The sequence below is a fragment of the Hyperolius riggenbachi genome, chromosome 5 (assembly GCF_040937935.1).
Source record: "Hyperolius riggenbachi isolate aHypRig1 chromosome 5, aHypRig1.pri, whole genome shotgun sequence".
NCBI classification, from domain to species: domain Eukaryota; kingdom Metazoa; phylum Chordata; class Amphibia; order Anura; family Hyperoliidae; genus Hyperolius; species Hyperolius riggenbachi.
In genome coordinates this window covers 105,659,986-105,675,868 of record NC_090650.1, presented here as the reverse complement: position 1 = coordinate 105,675,868, position 15,883 = coordinate 105,659,986, and the positions used below count along the sequence as shown (strand labels likewise).

Here is a 15,883-nt window from a genome sequence, read left to right as displayed (position 1 = left end):
TGGCTATAACTCTATCGGATCCATCTGAAAATGGCGCCTGCGAATAATGGCGGGCGGTGTTGCCGCTAATCCGTTTGTCGCTTATCGCTATTTAACGTTAAAGCCTTATCGTTATTTAGTGTTAACACACAGAACCCTCTCTGTACCTATCCCTAACCCCTAAAACCCCCCTGGTGGTGCCTAACCCTAACTAGGTTAGCTAATGATAAATAACGTTACTGTGCGCAATAACATCTGCTGTTTGGCATATGAATGGCGCTATTGATAAAGAACGTTACTGTGTGCCGGTTTTCTTCTTTTTCCCCTGTGCGCCATTATTATGCTTATTATTAACAATAAATAGCGATAAGCGTATCTTTTTAATGCGCGCCACTTTTATGCATAGGCGCTGTGCGCCATTATTCACTGACCCGAACTCGATCACAGTGTTTTTTCTGCTCTGTTCGCCAGTCTGCTTTTTGGTACTTGGATGCTCCCGTTAGACTGTAAGCTTATTTGGCTAGCACAAATGTGAAAGGTTATGTTTTTATGTACTGTACTCTATGTGCACATTCTACATAAATAATGGGGATATATCTGAGGTAAACAGCATTTATTTTATCAAGTGCTTCTGACAATCTCCAAATAGGGTTATGGACATAGAAGTTAGAGAGGATATAAGAGAGGTATAATATCCTATAAGTCACACTGCTGTACAACGTTAGTGAACCATGAAATTAGCTGAGTGAGAACTAGTAGAGTAACCTCTTTTGACTGACCCCAGAGATGAGTGAAAATGAGGGATTGGAGAGGGAGGGGGCGCCAGAGTTTGAGAGATGAGGATTTCCTGTAGGAGAGAGGAGGCAGCTAGAGGGAAATGCTATGTGCACATAGGCTTCTTTTTCATGCTGACTGCTCTCTCAGCTGGTTTAACTTGGCACCTCTCTCCAGTTTTTTGATCTGGCTTCAATTGATCTGAGGGACTCGCTGTCAAGGCGGCTCTGCCATTCTTTGGAGCAGAGAACAGATACAAAGCAGCCAGTCACTGAGGATGTGGTTCAACTGAACGTGCGAAGCAACATATTTTGTTCATGACTTCAGCCTTCGAGGAAGTGCAGACACAGCAGCAGCGGCAGATAGAGGCTGTCACCCGCCTCTGGGGACCGGAATCCTCGCTGTCACCTATTTGCCGGCGTCACCTACGATCCTGCGAGCTGCTTGAAAACTTTGCAGCGGTGCTGCCTGCTATGAGAGTGGCCGCCGGCTGCTGCTAGGAGTGCGCTGTTATCTGATAACGGAGGGGAGCGGACGCACGGAGCGCTTCAGGTAATCATCATCCAGCAGAACTATAGTACAGAGCGGTGCCTAGAGTCCTGCGAGCTGCTAAGCCGGTGTCCTATGCAACCTGTCAGAATTTACATCCCAGAGAAGAAGTGCTAGACAGGGGAGAGGGAAGCTTAGCGCTGTTCAGAGGACAGGGGAAGAGAGGTTAGTGCTATGCTTAGCACACAGGATGCAATTTTTCTGTTATGCTGAATCCACACCATACAATTTTTCGGCCGATTTACATGCCCGATCGATAATTTCGAGCATGTCCGATCTGAGGATCTATCAATTTTATGACCGATTTCCATAGAGACGAACGGAAATCGCTCATAAAATCGATCGATTCTCAGATCGAACATCCTTGAAGTAATCGATCGAGCATGTAAATTAGCTGAAAAATTGTATGGTGGGGATTCAGCATTAGATTAACGGTCAAAGTGATTATTTCTGACAGATCCAATCTGATTTTTCATCATTTTTTTGAGCACTTCTATTCAAAATCGATCGGAATCAGAGCGGACTTCTCGGAAATAATCAGTCGTCAATCCGATGGAAAAGTGCATTGTGTGTACTAAGCATTAGGCAGAGGAGAGGTGGAGGTTAGCGTCAAAGTGGCTATTAACAATCCAGTTAACAGAACGATCGACAGTCCAATCCGATTGTTGTAATCAATCGGAAATAATTATTTGGTCCACCAGTGGAGGGAAAAATGATAAGCAATCCAACCAGACTTAAAGAATCATTCTGAAATTCAGATTGAAGGCATGATTGTTCATTATTGATCCTCTTCCTTAAGGTACCTGATCCAATCGATCGTACATACGGTTGATTGTTTGGAACTTTGTACCATTAACAGGCAGCTTTAGCGAGAGGGGGAGGCTAGTGTTAGCTAAGGAAGAGGGGAAGTTAGTATTAGGTTGGGAAGATGAGAGTTTAGTGTAAAGGTGGCCATTAACGATACAATTCTCCAGACGATTGATTAACGGGCACCTTTAGGCAGAGGAGAGGGGAAGTTAGTGTTATGTAGGATTCTTCGTATGAACGATCGGAAATGATCCTTTGGAACCACTTATGGAAAAATCAGATCGATTGGGATTGCTTCGAAAATCGGATCGATTTCATTAATCTGATCGGATTGGTCAGGAGATTTTTCTCCAATAGTGATCACAAACGATCATTTCCGATTGTTTGTATGAAAAATGGTTCCTAAACGTTCCTTCAGCAAATAGTATTGTTAGTGGTGACCTTTAGACATAGGACTGGTAGAGGGTAGTTTTAGGCACAGGATTGGGTAGGTTAGTGTTAGGCACAGGATTGGGTAGGTTAGTGTTAGGCACAGGATTGGGTAGGTTAGTGTTAGGCACAGGATTGGGTAGGTTAGTGTTAGGCACAGGATTGGGTAGGTTAGTGTTAGGCACAGGATTGGGTAGGTTAGTGTTAGGCACAGGATTGGGTAGGTTAGTGTTAGGCACAGGATTGGGTAGGTTAGTGTTAGGCACAGGATTGGGTAGGTTAGTGTTAGGCACAGGATTGGGTGGGTTAGTGTTAGGCACAGGATAGCGTGGGTTACTGTTAAGCACAGGATAAGGGTAGGCTAGTGTTAGGCACAGGATAGGGTAGGTTAGTGTTAGGCACAGGATAGGGTAAGAGTGTTAGGAACAGGATAGGGTAAGAGTGTTAGGCACAGGATAGGGTAGGTTAGTGTTAGGCACAGGATAGGGGTAGGTTATTGTTAAGCACAGGATAAGGGTAGGCTAGTGTTAGACACAGGATTGGGTAGGTTAGTGTTAGGCACAGGATAGGGTAGGTTAGTGTTAGGCACAGGATAGGGTATGTAATTGTTAGGCACAGGATTGGGTAGATTAGTGTTAGGCACAGAATAGGGTAGGTTAGTGTTAGGCACAGGATAGAGTAGGTTAGGGTTAGGCAGAAGAGTTGGAAGGTTCATGTGAAGTAGAGGATCCATATTCTGTCAAAGTTGCAGTTTTTTTCAGCACATGCATAGGATCCTCTGTCATTGAACCTGTGTAGTACTTGTTCTGTGGGCTACAGGCTCTGCTGGAAGAATGACATGGGTATAACCTTGCAGTTTTACTGTTTCATCAATGCATTCTAATGACTCTCTGGTTCAGTGTATTGTGCAGGGCTGTAGATTTCACAGCTGATCCTCCAGCTCTTGGAGCAGCTGGGGACAGATACTTAATTAACAACTTTTCCCAGCACAGATTTCACTTGTATTGAGTGTCACACAGACACGCTCACATCTTCATTACCGAGATTGCTGTTCCTCAGCACCGGCTGGCTGGTCAGTGTGATGGTTTTTACTGGAGATTGTGAAGCTTGTTTATTAGGCTGGCCAGACACATGTGGATAACAGCCCAGTGTAGCAAGCAGTTGATCTCATAGTGGTGATAGATTCTTCCACCTTGTCTGCTTGAGTTTGATTCGATTTCAGCAGAAATGTCATTGAGAATCAGTTGAATCACTAGCAGTGTATGGGGTGACGCTGTACTATAGTGGCTGGATATTGTACTGTTTAAAGAGACTCTGAAGCGAGAATAAATCTCGCTTCAGAGCTCATAGTTAGCAGGGGCATGTGTGCCCCTGCTAAACTGCCGCTATCGCGCCGCTAAACGGGGGTCCCTTCACCCCCAAACCCCCCACTGCAACACTTGGTCACAGACTTGGTCGCTCCTGGAGGCAGGGCTAACGGCTGCAGCCCTGCCTCCAGTCGCGTCTATCAGCGGCGCATCGCCGCCTCTCCCCCGCCCCTCTCAGTGAAGGAAGACTGAGAGGGGCGGGGGAGAGGCGGAGATACGCGCTGACAGACGCGCGTGGGGCAGGGCTGCGGCGGTTAGCCCTGCCCCAACCAGGAAGCGCTCCCCCGCTGCACCGAGGGGATTTGGGGGTGAAGGCACCCCGTTTAGCGGCGCGATAGCGGCGGTTTAGAAGGGGCACACATGCCCCTGCTATCTATGAGGTCTGAAGCGAGATTTATTCTCGCTTCAGACTCTCTTTAAGGGCTCTGACACAGGCGACCTGGGTTTGGATTCCTGTTCAGTAAGCCAGCACCTATTCAGTAGGAGACCTTGGGCAAGACTCCCTAACACTGCTACTGCCTATAGAGCACGTCCTAGTGGCTGCAGCTTTGGTGCTTTGAGTCCACCAGGAGAAAAGCACAGTCTATGTTGAGAAAAAGAGAGAACACCAAGAGCCCAATATAGTGTAATATGTACTGGTAATGTATAATTGGAAGAGTAATAATATTAATTTAATACTCACAGACCGGGGCTACCAATTAGGCAACCACTGTCAAAACAGGTGGGGAGATCGTCCTGACCCCACTCGGGATTAAAAAGTTGCTCTCTGTAGTAGAAGAAGGAAGGGTACAACCCTCCACCAAGGATGGACTTGATGTAGATAATAGGATAACAGAGGCGCCAACAGTATAAAAAACACTACTCTGAGAGGCGCTCAGCGTTGATGAAACTGGCAGATGCTATTTACTTCTATCTGTTATTGCCTGATGAAGCGGGTTTGTACCCCGCGAAACGCATTGCACTTTATTTGGAGTGTCCAATAAAATTGTTTTGACTGAAAATCCACAGTCGTATGTTCTGCTTGGAGGAGGTAAGTCCACCACTACCTCCTCTATTACCAAGATGGGTTTTTAAGTTCATTTAGTGTTTTTATCCTGTTGGCGCCTCTGTTATCCTATTATCTACAATATATATGTTGTTTGTCTTGTCTTGTCTTCAAGTATGCAGCTATCGATCCACTGCCCTCTGAACAGATTTTCCAGCATGCCTGATCAACTCTTCAATTAATAAGCTGAGCAAAAATGATAGTGACTTAATCAATCGGCTATGCTGGGGGCAATAGAACCCCCACTTGAGTTGATGAAAACATTGATACATGTATGGCCATACATAGCTCTATCATTTTGCCAGCTGAATTACTTTGTTTTTCTTATTTGATAAGAGCAGGGGAAATCCGATAGAGGAATGGATGGTTCCAAATGCTGTCCCATTTGAGCATGGCATGCTATGATTGGATGACAGTAGTTCGTTGTAAGGCTACATGGATTTTGTTTTTGACCACTTGACAAATTTTTATTCTTTTATACTACGTATGTTTTTGTAGCTTGTTAAGAGTGAAGTGTTACCGATGCATGGTAAATTTATCTCTCAATACATTAAGGTATGCTCTGGTGGGTTTAATGCTGGGTACACGTGATGCAATTTCCCGTCTAATCGACTGGAATCAGACGATTATTTCCATCATGTCCGATCTGTTCCATTATCACGGGAAACATCGATCCTGTTATCGATTGGGAGCAGTTGGGACATGTACACACTATGCAACTTCCTGTCAGATTACCCATCGATCGGACGGGAAATTGCGTCGTGTGTGTACCCAGCATAAGAAAACGTAATCATGTAGCCGAGATACTTGCAGTATAACAGATAACTATCCAGTTGTTATACAATGGAGGACTAAAAATATCTATCCTCTGATAAATATAATAATGTGAGAAGATCACTTGATGTACCAGACAGTGAAGATCAGCTCTGAATAGATTTGTAATCAGACTGAATCAAAATAGACTGCTTAAGGCTATAAGCACCCTTGTCTGTACGGAAAATCACAAGTTTTCTGCCATGTGCGTTTCTCTGTGCGTTTTGCATTTTTGGTTGCGCGATCTTGTTTGCGATTGTGTTTTCATACATTTGCATTTTTTTTTTTTTTTTTTTTTACTATTTTCCTTTTTTCAGTGGAGAAAAATACAGTATCATATTTACTTTGTTTAAAATACAGGCAAAACCTCTTTGTTTTTTACCCATTGAAAGCATTGTATGCAATTCCCAAAAAGTATGCAGAAATATGCTACACCTTGTACGTTTTAGAAACATTACAGTGTAAAATGCACATAGCTGCGTTTTGTAATGTGGCCTATAGACTGTCATTACGTATGATTTTGTGTCCGTTTCCCGCACCCCAGGAAATGCACGATTCAAACAAGTGTGCTTCCTGTCTCAGGCCTGGAACCCACTACAAAACGCTATCGCAATCGCTAGCGTTTTGTATGAGCAGTTTGTAAGCGATTTCATGAGTGTTTTAGGGAGCGCTTTCAAAAAGTGTATCAATTTGCCAGCAGTTGTTTAGCGATTAGCGTTTTAAAGTCTGATTGGTCCTTTCAATTAAGTTTAATTTTGTTACAGCGTGCAGTAACTTCAAAACGCTTGCCAAATCGTTTAGTGCAGGTTTTGATGAGCGATTACGCCAGCGATTACATACTTAACATTGAAGCGTTAACGCTCCCAAAATGCTGCATGTCCTGTGTTTGTGATTTTTCTAATCGCAATCGCTCCAGTGGAAGTTGCCCCATCTATTTACATTAGCTGAGCGTTTTTACAAAACGCTAGCGTTTTCAAACGCTCCCTAAACGCTCAAAAAAATCGGCCGTATGGGTTCCAGCCCTATAGCCTGGTTCACACTGCAAGAGGTTTTTTTTAGCAATAGTGATTTGAAAAGCTCTTGCTAATGCAATGCTATGGTCTAGTTCACACTGACAATCGCAAAACGATAGCGTTTATCGCTAGTGTTTTGCCGCAGCAATTATTTTCACGATAAACGTGAAAAAAAATCACTGTACGTTTTCACGATTTTTCAGCAATCACATTGTAAATGCATTGCAATTGCTCTGAAGTTGTGAAAACATGCTGCATGTAGCGCGTTTGCGTTTCCCAGGAAACGCCTGCGATCGCAGCAGTGAGACCACTGCAATATAGCTTTCATTGCACTAGCACTTTTGTGATCACTGGTAATCCCTTTGCTAAAGTGAAAACAAACTCATAGCATTACATTGGCAAGAGCTTTTAAAATCACAAGTGCTTAGAAAAAGCTCTTGCAGTGCGAACCAGCCCTGAGGCCCCTTTAACACTTAAAGTGACACGGAAGCAAAAAAATACCTCATGATATAATACATTGGTTGTGTAATACAGATAATTAATAGAACATTAGTAGCAAAGAAAATAGTGTCATATTTTTATTTTCAGGTATGTAGCTTTTTTTTTATAACATCGCATCATTCTCTAATAATTTCAGTTTCCACAATACACTTATTATTTTAAATGAACTCACAGAGCAGACTTTTGACCCTTTGAACTTTTCTCTGCAGAAAAAAACATAAACAAAGAAGAAAGAGAGACAGTTGAGATAAGAGCTTCAAAAGACAGTGCTGTCCACAACTTTATAAAGACTTTTTAAAGTCAAAGAGCTCACAGTAGCTCATTTGCATAGATAACAACTGAAGTTTCTTAACTCTTCCTGTACTGGAAATAGTATAAGACTCATATCTGTGCTAATAATTTATTTCTTAGCAGTACTACACATAAAAATCATTACATGGCGTAGTGGTTAGCTCTCTCGCCTTGCAGCGCTGAGTCCCTGGTTCGAATCCCAGCCAGGGCACTATCTGCAAAGAGTTTGTATGTTCTCTCCGTGTCTGCGTGGGTTTCCTCCGGGCACTCCGGTTTCCTCCCACATTCCAAAAACATACGGATAAGTTAATTGGCTCCCCATAAAATTGTCCCTAGACTACAGTACTTACACTACATAATATAGACATACGGCAATGGTAGGGATTAGATTGTGAGCTCCTTTGAGGGACAGTTAGTGACAAGATATATATATATATACACTGTACAGCGCTGCGTAATATGTCGGCGCTATATAAATACTAAATAATAATAATAATAATAATAATAATAATTCTGATTAGCTTTAATCAGTTGCTCTCAGTTAGAACTGAAAGAAAACTGATTTTCAAAGTAAGGGTCCTTTTACACTTAATCCGCTGCGTTGGATATGCGTTAGTGCGCGTTTTCCCCCCAAATGTAATAGAAAACCTATTTGTTACAATTCCCCCAACGCTGGCATCCGCAAAAAAAGAGGAGTACTGTAGTTTTGCGGATGCCAGTGTGTGGGGATTGTAACAAATAGGTTTTCAATTACATTTGGGGAAAAAACACTAACACATACTAACACAAACGCACGCCCAAAGCAGCGGATTAAGTGTAAAAGGTCCCTAATGCCCATGTTTTCCTATGGCACAGTACCCACTATACACATCTTAACTGAAAGCTGTTTCTCAATGCACTGCTATGGAAAAAAAGCGTACTAACGCATATCAACGCATTAAGGCCTCTTTTCCACGAACTGTTGAAGCTGTGTGCTCAGCAAGCAGTTGCCAGGCAGCAGTGAGCAGTTACCAGGCAGCGACAAGCAGTTACCAGGCAGCAGTGAGCAGTTGTAAGAGTTTGAGAGGCATTTCACTGCCTAGAAACAGTTTGTAGAAAAGAGGCCTTAGTGTAAAAAGGACCCTAAGGGTTTTGTTTGATTTGGTACAGTGTAAAGTTGTTTGGCAGCACGGTGGCTGGTTAGCACTCTCACCTTGCAGCACAAGGGTCTCAGGTTTCAATCAGAGTCTGCAGGGGTTTTCTCTGTGCACTCCAGTTTCCTCACGCAGTCCAATAACACACTGGTACTCATGAGTTAATTGGTTCTCCCCAAAATTTTCTTCAGATTAATATATATACGGTATGTACTTTAATATTAGGCTCGCTCATACTATGCTGTGTCAGCACCATATGCATTTTGCCAGATGCAGTTATTCCCATTGGCCCATTCATTGATGTCTATTGTCATCCACTGTTGTATCCATTGCAGTGAATGCTTTCCATTCAACAGACTGGTAAAGAAATGCAGGTTACATTCCTCAGGGAACAAATGACATCCTGTTATCCTCAGTCCAGCCTTTCTGCTTATTCCTAATTGTCCTTGGGAGGGGTCCTGTCATAAAGTCTGGGGGATTCCAGAATCCTAATGATTAGGCCCTCCATACTGAAATACTGTCTGCTGGAGAAGTATTGCAGAAAACAAACAAAATGCTGCCCTGTACTTGGCCTTGTCTGTCTGTCTTCCTATATGATATCTAAGATGGCATGGAACAGGAAGTTCCTGTACAGTGAGTGACTGTTAGCTATATTTCTGTTAAAATGGAAACAAAACTCGCTTCTCCGCAATACCACAGACTTCCATTATGGTCATTCCTGTCTGATTCATGTCTGCTGTCTGAAAAAAAGTGTAACGGTCAAGTTTGTCTATTGCAGCAGCAACACAAGGCCTCTTTTCCATGGGCAGTTGATAGGCAGTGAAATGCCTCTCAAATGCTTACAACTGCTTGCTGCTGCCTGAAAACTGCCCACTGCTGCCTGGTAACTGCTCACTGCTGCCTGGTAACTGCTTGCTGAGCACACAGTTCAACTGTCCGTGGAAAAGAGGCCTAAAACCTATATATGCAAATCGGTCCATAACAATACATTGCAGTATACAACTCATCTGTTTTGAATCTGTGGCCTGTTCTGTCAGTTCAGGTCACCTTGTATGAACTGAGCCTAAGGCCCCATTCACACTTGCGTTTTGGCATGCAAACGGACCGGATCCGGATCAGGACCGGATCCGGTCCGTTTGCATCAGGCATGCATCAGGCTGCCATCTGGATCCGTGTGGTAAAAATAGCGAAATTACTATTAAAATTGTTGGGGTCAGCAGAAGGTGCACCTGGTGCACCTGTAGAATCAGGTTCCACCGCTGTTTAGGCCTCACCTCCACCTCTGACATACTGCCAAACAGCTCCAGCACGTTAGTCACTGCTGCTCCACTCCAGGAATGCTGGGCCCATGTGTCCCCATCCGAAATGGCCGCTAGAATACGCATAGGAAGTGGGGTAGAACGTCAGGTGTTTGTATCCAATGTGTTCTGTGCTTTCCGTTCCCCATTGGTTTCTATAACCTGATGGTGCAGTCAGGCTCCGGTCCGGGTGCGTGGGCCGGATGATCCGGACCCGAAAAATAGCGCATGTTGGAAAAGTGTCCGGAGTCCGGATCCGATCCGGCTCCGTTCTGTACGGAACGTACGCATGTGAACGTCCGCATTGCTATGCGGAACGTACGTTCCGTTTGTACAGTATACGGTCCAGATCCAATCAGGCGGATCCGGACAGAGAACGCTAATGTGAACCAGGCCTTAGGCCTCTTTTCCATGGACTGTTAAACTGTGTTCTCAGCTAGCGGTTACCAGGCAGCAGCAAGCAGTTGTGAGAGTTTGAGAGGTATTTCACTGCTTATCAAAGGAAAAAAGGCCTTAAAGAAAACCTGAACTAAAAATTAAATGTCAAAATAAACATACACAAGTCATACTTACCTCCCGTGTAATCTACTCCTCAATCTCTTTCACCTCTCTTTCTCCTCTGTGATCAAGGGAATTCTCCGTCCTCCATTTTGAAAATGGCCATTACCACATAACAACTTCCTGGTCAGCACACTATTAAACTGTAACATCACCCGCTTGAGCCATAGGGAAACATAGACATTACTTGGCACATCAATTGTCCTCTCAGCTATAACTGACAGCAACTGATAAATAACTGACAGCAAATGATATATTTCAATTCTGACAAAATGTTGTCAGAACTGGAAGGGATTGTTGTCAGAAGAAAATGGTGAGCTTCTGAGAGGAACTGATGGCAAGGTAACTATGGAATGTTCATTTGAAGTTACCTTATGTGTTTCTTTTAAATAATTTTACTCAGTACAGGTTCCCTTTAAGGTGGGGACACCTGGTACAATAAAGTGACCCAATTTTACGGCAATTTGATAAAAATGATCGGTTGTCCCGAAAAAGCTTTTTTTTTTCCGAACAAGAAATCTGATCCGATTTCCTCTTTTTAGTCAATCGAGAGTGCTGGATTTTTCTACTTAAAGAGACACTGAAGCGAAAAAAAAAAATTATGATATTATGATTTGTATGTGTAGTACAGCTAAGAAATAAAACATTAAGATCAGATACATCAGTCTAATTGTTTCCAGTACAGGAAGAGTTAAGAAACTCCAGTTGTTATCTCTATGCAAAAAAGGAATTAAGCTCTACGACTTTCAAAGTCGTGGAGAGGGCTGTTACCTGACTTTTATTATCTCAAGTGTTATTGAACTAATTACTTTTCTTCTGCCAGAGGAGAGTTCATTAGTTCACAGACTGCTCTGAAAGAATCATTTTGAATGCTGAGTGTTGTGTAATCTGCACATATTATACAATTGTTCAATGTTAGAAAAAAACACTATATACCTGAAAATAAAAATATGAGAATATTTTCTTTGCTGCTAAACTTCTAGTAATCATTCATAGTACACAACCAATTCATTATATCATATTTTTTTTTCGCTTCAGTGTCTCTTTAATGTTAATGAAAAATGAATAGTGTAGAGTTGATTTCAATCATTTTTTTCATAATTGTGGAAAATTTCAACATGTGTGGTACATTGGTAAGAATTTACAAATGTTACAATCAATCAGAAAAATTGATTGTAAACCTTGAACTGAAAATAAATTTAAAAAATTGTATCGACCTTAAAGAGACACTGAAGCGAAAAAATATATATGATATAATGAATTGTTTGTGGACTATGAATAATTACTAGAAGATTAGCAGCAAAGAAAATATTCTCATATTTTTATTTTCAGGTATATAGTGTTTTTTCTAACATTGCATCATTCTCTAATATGTGCAGATTACACAACACTCAGCATTCAAAATGATTCTTTCAGAGCAGTCTGTGAACTAATGACCTCTCCTCTGGCAGAGAAAAAGTAAATAGTTAACTAACAGTTGAGATAATAAAAGTCAGAAAACAGCCCTCTCCACGACTTTGAAAGTCGTAGAGCTTAATGGCTTTTTTTGTATAGAGATAACAACCGGAGTTTCTTAACTCTTCCTGTACTGGAAACAATTAGACTGATGTATCTGATCTTAATGTTTTATTTCTTAGCTGTACTACACATACAAATCATAATATCATAATTTTTTTTATCGCTTCAGTGTCTCTTTAACTATAGTCAAGATAACATTGTAAGCAAGCACCTTAAAGGCCTGGAACCCACTAGCAGCGCTTTTTTTAAAGTGCTTGTGATGTGAAAAGCTCTTGCTAATGTAATGCTATGTGTGTTATCCCACTTGAGGGGCGTGGGGATTTTTTTTTTTTTTAATCAACCATAGCATTGCATTAGCAGAAAGTTTCACTCTATAAAGCTCTATGGAACATGTCAGTGTTACAAAAATGTGTATCAATAATAATAGTTGAAACAAGCCCAACTGTTCCTTTTTTAGATTTGACTTTCAAATCAGTTGAAGGTAATTGATTAGAGGAAAAAACAACTTTACTTGAGGCTAGGTTCACGGTGAGACGTTGTGGAGCTGCGTTATAAAGTCTTATAACGCAGCTTACCGCACTGCAATGATAATCCTATGGGAGGTTCACAGTGCGACGTTAGCGTCCCATTGTAACGAGTAGCGTTATGGTTGTAATGTTGCATTGAGTCTTTAACATCACAACGCAACGTCCCACTGTGAACCTAGCCTGACTGATCTGGTTGTTTGCTGGTCAAACCAATCAAATATGCTTGAAATCAAAATATGTATGACCATCACTTACAGATGAACTGTAGTGAAAATAACATAATTAATAAAATTGCTTTTTTTTTTTTTTTTTTTTTTACAATATTCCTTTATAGATGATTTACCGGTAGTCATTGTTTGCCCAAAGTAAAACCTTTACTTTCCTTGATTTACTTTCTGAAATTTAATCACAGGCAGCAACATCCTTACTACTGGCAGGTGAACTCTGCGGAATGTTGGTTTACTGAGAGTTCTAAAGCTAGTAGAAAAGACTTCTGGTCTCCCAAAATGCTCTGGGAAGGGAGAATTCTACATAATAAACAGCATAGGCTAAGCCTGAGTGGGGGGGCAGAGTTACGTAGCAATACTGTATATAGCTATAGGAAGTGTTTCTGATGATGATTTTTAAAGAGGAACTGTTAGCCATACTATCTCAGAAAAAAACACATATGTTAGTAGATAAATACGTGCTCTACTTACATAACATATGTATTGCACTGTCCACATTTTTATTTCTGTGAGTCTTATATAGTAAATAAAGAGAATTGTATTTCTGTCAGTTTCCATTTTGGAATCCCTGTGTCTGAAGCCAATCCTAATGTCATTTCCTACCTTACTCTGTTTCCTCTCCTCTTTCTTATTTTGTATGCTTGCCCGCCCTTTTTCCAGTCTTCAGACACTCCCACACAGCTCTGCAGTAAGAAGTGCATAGTCACAAATCATTGTGTGACTTGCAGACCTGGTTTATTTGTACGGATCGGATTTCAGCTGAGTCACTTTATCAGCTTCTCAGTACAATAAATATTGGCCAATCATAGAGGTAAAGAGGTGTGGGAGGGGAAAATGGAAGTGAAAGAAACTTCAGCCAATCAGGCTGCATTAGTTATGTCTCAGGGCTCTTTCAACATTAGGGCAGATTTTCTGCGGTTCAACGCAACGGGTAAAGTTTGCGTTACCCAAGGTAAAATGAAAGTCCATAGACTTTCATTTTAGCTTTCACATATAACGCTGCGTTTTTGTGCGTTGCGTTACACTGCACCCAGGCGCAGTTTTTCGGCCGACGCTAGCTTTATGCGTTACAATGTTAGTCAATGTAAAACGCATACTATGCGCGTTTTTAAACCGTTAACACAGGCAATAAGTCCCAGAATGCAACAGAGGAACAATGTAGAACGTTGAAAACTAAAAAGAAAAAAAAATTACCTGCGTTTTCCTATGTGCTGTAACGCATTGAAAACGCATTAAAAACGCACACTCACTGCAGTGCAATGCATATTAAACCGCATACAACAAAGCGTATGCTTTGAGCGTTCTCCAACGCAAGCTCTGATGTGAAAGAGCCCTGTGCACGATCGCGGGCGCGCCCCCGTGTCCCCCGGTAGCCCTGGGATCAATGAAAGGGAACATGGTTCCCGATCACCGATCCCTGTCCCCCGCAGAAAAACCGAAGCGCTCACCCGTGAGGCTTCGGCTCTTCTGTCCGGAAAGATGTCCGCATCCCCCCTGTACTTTTGCTTAGCGAGAAGTACATGGATGGAAAACAAAAATGAAGGTGGCCATCTTGTGGCCAAATAGTAAAACTACATCTACACATTTTTTACTTTACAATTTACACATATAGCAACATTAAAAATGTACTGTTTATGTCCCACACCAAAATATTCCCCAAATAAAATTAATAGAAGAAAAAAAATTACAATAAAAAAAAAAAAAAAGACATAAATAGTTACCTAAGGGTTTGAAGTTTTTAAATATGCATTTGAAGGGGATATACTACAAACATTTTTTAAATTATAAGCTTGTAAATAGTGATGGGCGCAAAAACGGAAACAATACACCTTTATTTCCAAATAAAATATTGGCGCCATACATTGTGATAGGGACAAAATTTAAATGGTATAATAACCGAGACCTACGGATAAATAAAATACATAGGTTTTAATTATGGTAGCGTGGATTATTTTAAAGCTATAATGGCCGAAAACTGAGAAATCATGAATTTTTTCCATTTTTTTCTTATTAATCCTGTTAAAATGCATTTAAAGTAAAGTGGCTCTTAGCAAAATGTACCACCCACAGAAAGCCCAATTAGTGGCGGAAAAAACAAGATATAGATTAATAAATTGTGATAAGTAGTGATAAAGTTATTAGCGAATGAATGGGAGGTGAAAATTGCTCCGATGCATAAGGTGAAAAATCCCCGCGGCTTGAAATGGTTAATTTGCTCCACATATGAAAAAATTTGCACAGGAGTGTTTTAATTGCGTATATAGACAACTAACTATGTTGTGATCCATCTGAATAAGCGACTGAAGTTCATTTTGGCTGCTATTCATTACTACACCACTGATTTGTTACTGGAAGCAAGTTTGGATGCGTGATTGATGGAGTAATGCGAGCTTAAACGACAGTTCAGGCTTTTCCCACATCGCAGCTGTTATTGTCTTTATTATCTTTTTTTTTTACTTTCAACATTTTACCGTAAGAAAAATTGCACACTTTATAGTCTTTATGAAAAGGAAGATGCACAACAAGCCATTTGTCAGTTTTGATGCTATTTTCAATGATTGCCGTCTCATAAATGCGAGATATTGTTGTTTGTGCCGGAATATCAAACTGGTATTTTGACACTTTTTAATGTGGAAGCAGCCTGGATGTGTTACCAGCAGTTAGAGCTACTGTTAAATTTGGTGGTGTGGAAATTATATGTATGTGATAATGATGGAATTCTGACAGGAAGCCACTATTGTGATGAATTGATGAACATATTTGCTGGAAGCTTCTGAAGTGATCAACACATATTTACTTGAACTTTTCTTATATTCATATTGCCCCTAATTTTCACATAAGAAACTGTATTCAATACCTCAGTGAAGCCGAAGTTGGAACAGGAAGCTGTTCTGTAATCATGTTCTCCCGATATCTCTCTCTCTCTGCGCTGCCACACAGATACCCCTGTGCTTCCTGTCAAGACATCAGGTGACTGACGCCTGGTCTGATGGCTGGACAGGACAACAATATTATGCAGTCTAATCACTGTATGAAGCCTTATTCATACTATAG

The 15,883-nt window shown here is 41.3% G+C and overlaps 1 protein-coding gene across 1 annotated transcript in view; it reads left to right on the top strand.

The window, feature by feature from the left end:
- Positions 1-899: 899 nt before the first annotated feature.
- Positions 900-15,883, top strand: part of RFTN1 (raftlin, lipid raft linker 1) — a 456,281-nt gene continuing 441,297 nt past the window's right edge. Inside the window, exon 1 of the mRNA XM_068236097.1 lies at positions 900-1,305. The gene's annotated coding sequence lies outside the window, so the exon portion shown is untranslated. The remainder of the gene's footprint in view (positions 1,306-15,883) is intronic.